The 7,331-nt window shown below is 38.4% G+C and overlaps 1 non-coding gene across 1 annotated transcript; it reads left to right on the top strand.

The window, feature by feature from the left end:
• The first annotated feature begins 2,723 nt into the window (after positions 1-2,723).
• On the top strand, positions 2,724-2,826 carry LOC115068099. Its single transcript, XR_003847478.1, has one exon. It is a non-coding gene; the product is annotated as a U6 spliceosomal RNA (small nuclear RNA).
• Positions 2,827-7,331: the final 4,505 nt, after the last annotated feature.

Here is a 7,331-nt window from a genome sequence, read left to right as displayed (position 1 = left end):
GAAAAGGAAAAGGGGGAAAAAAGAGGAAAAGTAAAATCACTGTAGAATGTATAAACATTAACATCTATACTGCTCCTTGGGGCTGGGAGCCCACCTTCGATGTCTCTGAAGCTGGTCCAGGTTCTTGACCACTGCCAAATAAAGAGTCACAGCTCTGCCTGTGCTTCCTAGCCACTGCAATCCTCTCGTTCAGAAGATGACCTATATCTATACTCTAGAGAGATACCACGAGTCATAGGAACTCCTGTGGATTCCGGACAGGACACTAGAGAGTTGTTCATATCCCCACCTAGGTCTTCCACTGTCTTAACAGTGAAGAGCAGCGGCCACATCGGAGCCTCATTTCCTTGGTGCTCGGGGTCCAGCCCTCCTCCAATATGACCTGACCGTCTAGTTATTCTTCGTCCCGCTTGTTTCAGCCTTCTTCTCAGTACTAACTCTTCCCTATCTTCCCACATCACCCTCAAATCCTGCAGTTATTTAAAATCAATAATAATGGGCTGGAGAGATGGCTCAACAGTTAAGAGCACTGGCTGCCCTTGCAGAGGACCCAGGTTCAATTCCCAGCATCCACATGGCGGCTAAAAACATCTGTAACTGAAGTTCCAGAGGATTCAACACCCTTTTCTGACCTTTATAGGCACTGCATGACACAGAAGCACTTACATACATGCAGGCAATATAATCATACATATAAAATAATAAGTAAAAATAAAATATTTAAAATCAATAACAGAAACCATGAAACAAATGTTTCCTATATCTTAAAGTGTAGTCCCTGTCTTTTCCTCTAGTAGGTTTACTGTTTCAGGTTTCAGGTTAAGGGCTCTGATTCATTTGAATCTATTTTCTTTTGTGCAGGGTAAGAGATATGAATCTAATTTTGTTCTATGGTTGGGTATCTAGTTTTTACCAGCACCATTTGTTGACTAGGCTGCCAACTTTCTGGTGTCTGTATTTGAGATCTTTGTCAAAAATTGGGTGGCAAAACCAGACAGGGTGGTGCATACCTTTAATCCCAGCACTTGGGAGGCAGAACCAGGTGGAGCTCTGTGAGATCAAGGCCAGCCTGGTCTACATAGTGAGTTACAGGCCACCTGGGGCTACGCAGTGAGACCCTGCCTCAAAAAGACCAAAAAAGAAAAAAAAATAAGTGGCACTATATCTATATAGGCAAGAGCTCTCTGAACAGGATTTCAATAGCATTGAAAATGTGCCAAGAATTAACAAATGAGGCTATATATACTACCAGAGACATACCTGCCAATCTACTCTTACCACTGTATTATTCACAATTGCAAGCAAAGGAAACAAGTCTAGATGTCCATCAACAAATGAATGTGAATGGATAATTAGAATGTGATATATATAGATAAACAATTTATATTATATATATTGGAATTTTATTCAGCCATAAAGAAAAATGGAGTGATGAAACTTGCAGAAAAATAGATGGATCTCAAAAGTGTTATATGAAGCAAGGCAATTCAGATTTAGCAAGTCAAAAATTACATCTTGTCTCTCATATGTGAATCCTAGCTCATAATGCCTATATGTATATGTGTATGTGGTGGCATAGACCATGAAACAAGTAAGGAGACCACTAGAAGGGGAAAAAAGGGGTGCTGAGGAAGGGGAGAGAAGGCAATAGGATATCTTTTAAAGTGAGGAAGAAAATTCTTGAACATGTGACTACATGGATATACCTTCAGAACATTATGCTAAGTGAAAGAAACCAGTCATGAAAATGCAGACACTACATGGTTCTACTTATATGAAGTGCCTGGAATATTTAAATTCATATAGACAATTGGTGATTGCTGGAGACTCAGAGAAAGGGATAATGGGGAGAGACCGGTACCATTTGGTGGACACAGTTTTTGTTGTATGGAGAATTCTAGATTGCACAACAGTGTGAATATGCTTAGTACCACTGAATTGTACGTGTAAGAATGATTCAGCTGGGCATGGTGGCACACGCCTTTAATCCCAGCACTCGGGAGGCAGAGGCAGGTGGATCTCTGTGAATTCAGGGCCAGCCTGGTCTACATAGTGAGTTCCAGGACAGCTGGGGCTAAAAGGAGACCCTGTTGCAAAAAGATCAAAAAAGAAAGAAAGAAAGAAAGAAAGAAAGAAAGAAAGAAAGAAAGAAAGAAAGAAAGAAAGAAAGAGATTCCAATGGAAAATGATGTGTATTTTACCATAACCAAAAAATTTTTAAATGAAGACTATCAGTACTATTCTGTGTAGTTTATGAGGCTTTCCCATTTCATGGAGAGATTTGGAATTAGCTCTGGTTTCCATTTTACCATCCTCAGTACTTGCTTCAATCTCAGTGTGGACCTTCTGCTAGTTCTACTGGCATAATAACTTCCTGCCTCCCCAGTCCAACTTCTAGAACATATTCTGTATTGAGGAACCTCTTTTATATGCTTTGCCCATCAATTGTCCTACAATACTCTTGCAAATAGTTGATTTTTCCTGTGCTGATGTCTTCTAGTCTATATTTATCACTATAGAGTTCATGAGAACAGAAGGTGGTCATAGGCAACGACTTTATGGCTGAAAACTGTTGGAGAACCATGGCCATATTAAGCCAAGCTGTCTCTCTGAGAATGTGTAGTGCCTAGTTCTATCAACAAAAAAGGGCAAATTTTATAATCTATGAATTTACACGTTCCATATCATTACAAACATTTTGCAATATAAAGCTACTTTCTTTGGTGCGCACTTCAGCAACACATATACTAAAATTAGAATGATACAGAGATTAGCATGGCCCTGAACAAGGATGGCATGCAAATTCATGAAGCATTCCATATTTCATTTTTTAAAAACTACTTTCTTTGGCTGAATGAATAAAGGGAACTCATCTAGCTGACCAATTGACAAAATTCGATATTAAAAATTAGATATTTATTGATTCTTATGTGTTCACATGTATGTCATCGCATGTATGTGGAGGTCAGAGGACAACTTTGGAAAGTTGGTTGTCTCCTTCCACCATGTAGGTCCTGAAAAAAGCACATTTTTACAGATTTTTTTTATGTGCAAAAAAAGCAAGCCCCACTCTCTAGATTGTTGACCAGGGGTCCCTTGCTCTTGGTTACACAATAGATGTGATTGCTGAACACACCACATACATGAGCTTTAGAACAAACAAGAAGAAATCAAGCTAATGCTGACTTCAGTGCCTCATCTCTACTGGCTAGCATTCATAGTGCTGGAAAGTGCTATACATGCTACTGGAAAGAAAAATTAACCATCCACTTTACCCACCTGTGAATCCCATGAACTACAGCTGGCCTGGAAATATATGTCCACTGGTGCAATAGTGGCACAAATAGTATGGAATCAACCACCCACTCTCTAATTGGATTTAAAGTCTGCTATTAGGTTTAGGAACCTGAGGCTAAACAGGTCACAGTGCACAAGGAAGAGCCTATTACCAGTTTTCTTCTAAATAGTTACAGTACTAAACTGACTCCTAATGACTTATTGTTATACCCATAAATTACTGCATCTTTTAACTCTCACCAGAGACGTTTCCTTATGAAGCAGACACTGAAACCCACAACTGGCCACTGATCAGAGAACAAGAGGCCACAGAGTGCATATCCCTGAATAGTGCAACTATATCAAACTTCTGCCTCTCAAGGCTTGGGGATCAACGTGGGAGAGGGAGTGGAAAGATTGCAAGAGCTAGAGGTGGTAGATGACCACAAGGAAACAGAGACTTCCAGACAGCTAGGAAGCTATTCAGATGAACTCACTGTAATGGTGACAGCATGCAGAAATCCCATGCAACTTCAAACCAGACAAAAATCCCAGCATAAACATCAGGAAGTGGGGTAGAAATCCCAACCTAACCTAAGGAACTTTTGGTAACCAATGACTGCTGGGAGGCAGAGAGAGAATCTCTCCCAAGGATGGGACTTTTAATAGATTAACCAGACTCCAGTGGATAGACAGACTGAAGGATATTTGGGGACATAAATTATAGGCCTTATTAGATATATAATAGAGTAAATTGGAATGGGAACAGTAAAGGTGGGTGTGGATAAGGGAAGGGAGATAAATACCATCAAATTTTATTGTATGAATATCACAAAATTCAATAAAAAGAAAAAAGATGGGAGCCCATCAATAGCTACTCTGATGCATGCAAGAATACACCTTATGCCTTGGCCACCTTTATGAGATGAAAGCACATCAACTTATATTTTTATATTGGTAATATAAACCCTGCTTAATGGGCAGTATTTGCTGTGAGACAGGATGAATCAACCAAAATGAAAACTTTGCTTGATTTGAGGGCAAAATTTTCTTAGGTGATTGCCTAAAAGAACGTATTTAGACATCCAAGTATTCTAGATTTTTATTTTGCATTAAACCATAATATCAGAGAGATAAAATTACAACCTATTTCTTTGACCTTTCTCTACAAGTTAGTGTTGGAATATTTTGAGAAATCTAAAAGCAGCCTACACATTTTATTTATTCTAAGCTTTATAGAGAATTTTCCCACCACATCCCCTATTTGGCATCTTACTGGAGAATTTCCAAGATATTGCAATGTCAAACATTATAATTAAAGATCTAATGAAAACTTATCTCTTCAGTGCATGGCTTGTGTCCATTCTGTAATAACTGCAAGCTTTGCTTCTGGGCTTGTTTCTTATTTCTCTGGTCTGTTGGAGGACAACTCAGAACCACTTCTGTATCCTCATATCAAATATGTAACAAGTTTGCGCTATGAACTTTTCATTTGTTTAGTTTTTTATTTTTGAGACAGGGTCTCCCTGTAGTCCCAGCTGACCTGGAACTTATTAGCAGATCAGGCTGGCTTTGAACTCACAGAGATCTGCCTACTTCTGCTTCCTGAGTGCTGGGACTAAAGGTATGTGCCACCATATCCAGCCTTATTCGGTCAACTTTTTATTTTAACAGTATCTTTAGCACATCTTAATCTCTTAACCTAATTTCACTTGTACTAATATTTATTCACCTTTGTATTTTTCCTAATATTTTTATATATGCCATTTTTGTTCAAGCACATGACAACTCAATCAGACGAGGGCCCAGAGTGGAGCAAGGGAAGTGGGTGGTAGGTCAGCGATAGTCTGGGAAATATTGGAGACTGATCACTACTGGCTGAGGGAGAGTAGGCCATACTGATGATCCCTAGACAGTTTGACTAGACTCCAGTGGATGAATTTGTGCCAAAGGATAACTGGGTATAAATGCTTGATTGGATAGGACTTAACATGTACAGCGGAATACATTGAGGTCTGGTGGAGGGTGGGGATAGGGAGGCGCGGATGGGGAAAGGGGTCTAAATTTGATTAAGAACTATTGTATGCAGTGTATAAAAACTCATTAATTTAAAAAAAACTAAACAAACAAAAAAGCACAACACACAAGCAAACAGTAAAGTGTATTGCTTGCTCCACTAACCTGATACATTACCTTTTATGCTAACTCATAAAGATATCCATTTCTCCACTAAAAATTCACACAAACATTTCCTGCATTTGTTAAACCTTAGGCTCTTTACCCCCTTTTAACCTATTATTTCTAGCATGAAAGAAATAAATTCTGCTTGTTCCCTACTCCTGATTTTATAAGCACACTCTTAGTTTTATACTTTATTCTCTAGTACCTATTAAAGAACCATATGTACATTCCAAACTAATCACAAACTAACCATATGTCCATTGTTCCTCCTAAGAAAATTACTGATGACTCATGTATGCTTTTTAACCCAGGTATGTCTGGCCTCGGAGCCTATACTTTCAACCATGACTTTATACTAGATCACCTGTATTATATTCTTTCACACCAAATCAAGTCTGACTATAAAGGAAGTACAGTACCACGTGCAACTGCTGGTAAGCCTTGGATATTAAGAAAAATTTTATTACTATTAATTCAAGAGCAATTATACTGCTAAATTAAATGTAAATAATGTAATCTTGGAAAGCCTTTGCTTTATTATTTAAAGAGTTCATAAAAATGTATATCTGAAATAAATTTAGAATACTTTTGAGCATCAGATCATCAAATGGAATTAAGGAAAGCATGCCTATTGCTCTTCCACCAAGAAAAGAATTTGGGGTGAGTCTCTATCCCTCACTTGCTTCCTGTTAGTGAGTGGCCTCTCCATAATTACTGTGACTAGAGATTCTGTCATCGTATCTAGTAAAGTGATGGTTTTTCATGGGTCAGCTTAAAACTACATCAAAGGTCATTGAAAGTTTCTCAGTGGAAAGGTAGACTTTTAACTGGGAGGGCCTTAAATTTCATCTGTTGGATTCTTTCTTTCATCCATGAAGAACCAGAGAAGTAAGATCCATCAGTGGAGGAGTCATTTCGAACTCTTCATTTTACTGTGAGGACCTTTAAATCAATGTCCATATGATTCAACCTCTTCCCTCTAAATCACCAGTGCAGGTAGAGGTGTGCTTCAGGTATTCTACCTTACCTCTTAGCAAGCATTCTAGAATCCAAATTCCCACATGAAGACATGCTGACTTTGGAGGTTCTAAATGTATCATCACAATGCCCTTAACTCGCATGGCTCTCTGCCTTAAATTATTCTAGTCATCAATGATCATGTGCTTGTTGGCTCACCCATAATAAGAAATAATAAATGCAAACAGGCCACGTAGTCTTGCAAAACTAGGCATGGTGATAATATCACAAGGCAACCTACTAGCTCATTCATCAAATGTTTACTCAGTGTCTGTAACCAATTTTTTTCTAACAGCAATGTGGTTTCTTTAGGAGGTACTGACTCTTCCTGGCTAGACTTTGATTAATTAATGAACTTCTCCCCTTTATGTAAAGCCATGCGTGAGATTTCTTCTAGACCATTCAGATACTCATTTCTCTCATTTGAATTTCTGGTAAAGAATCTAAGAGGCAGTCATTCCAGGCAATAAGACTTTGCAGAATTCAGAGAAGTAAAGTCTAGACCTTAACTGAAGGAAAATGAAATTAGTTTTAAGATGAGAGCAGCCAAATAATACAGACCTTTGAATTCAACATGAATATGTTTTGTTGCAAGAGTTATAAAAATTAATCTCCAAAAAAAGATATAATTTATTCAAAAGATACCACTTTGCTACAAGGAAAATGATGGACATGGTTATCAACTTGGTTGGGTCTAGAATGAGCTAGGAAATATGTCTCTGGATGTGTCTGTGTCTATATTTTCTAGAATGATTAGCTGAGGGAGGAAGACCCTCCCCAAAAGCAGGCAGCATCCTCTCTCAGGGACTCATACTTAAAGAGGTCTGAGGGGAAAGTATTGCTGCTTTTGCCTAACC

The sequence above is a fragment of the Nannospalax galili genome, unplaced genomic scaffold (assembly GCF_000622305.1).
Source record: "Nannospalax galili isolate Female #2095 unplaced genomic scaffold, S.galili_v1.0 scaffold27, whole genome shotgun sequence".
NCBI classification, from domain to species: Eukaryota; Metazoa; Chordata; class Mammalia; order Rodentia; family Spalacidae; genus Nannospalax; species Nannospalax galili.
This window is presented reverse-complemented; position numbering and strand designations above follow the sequence as displayed.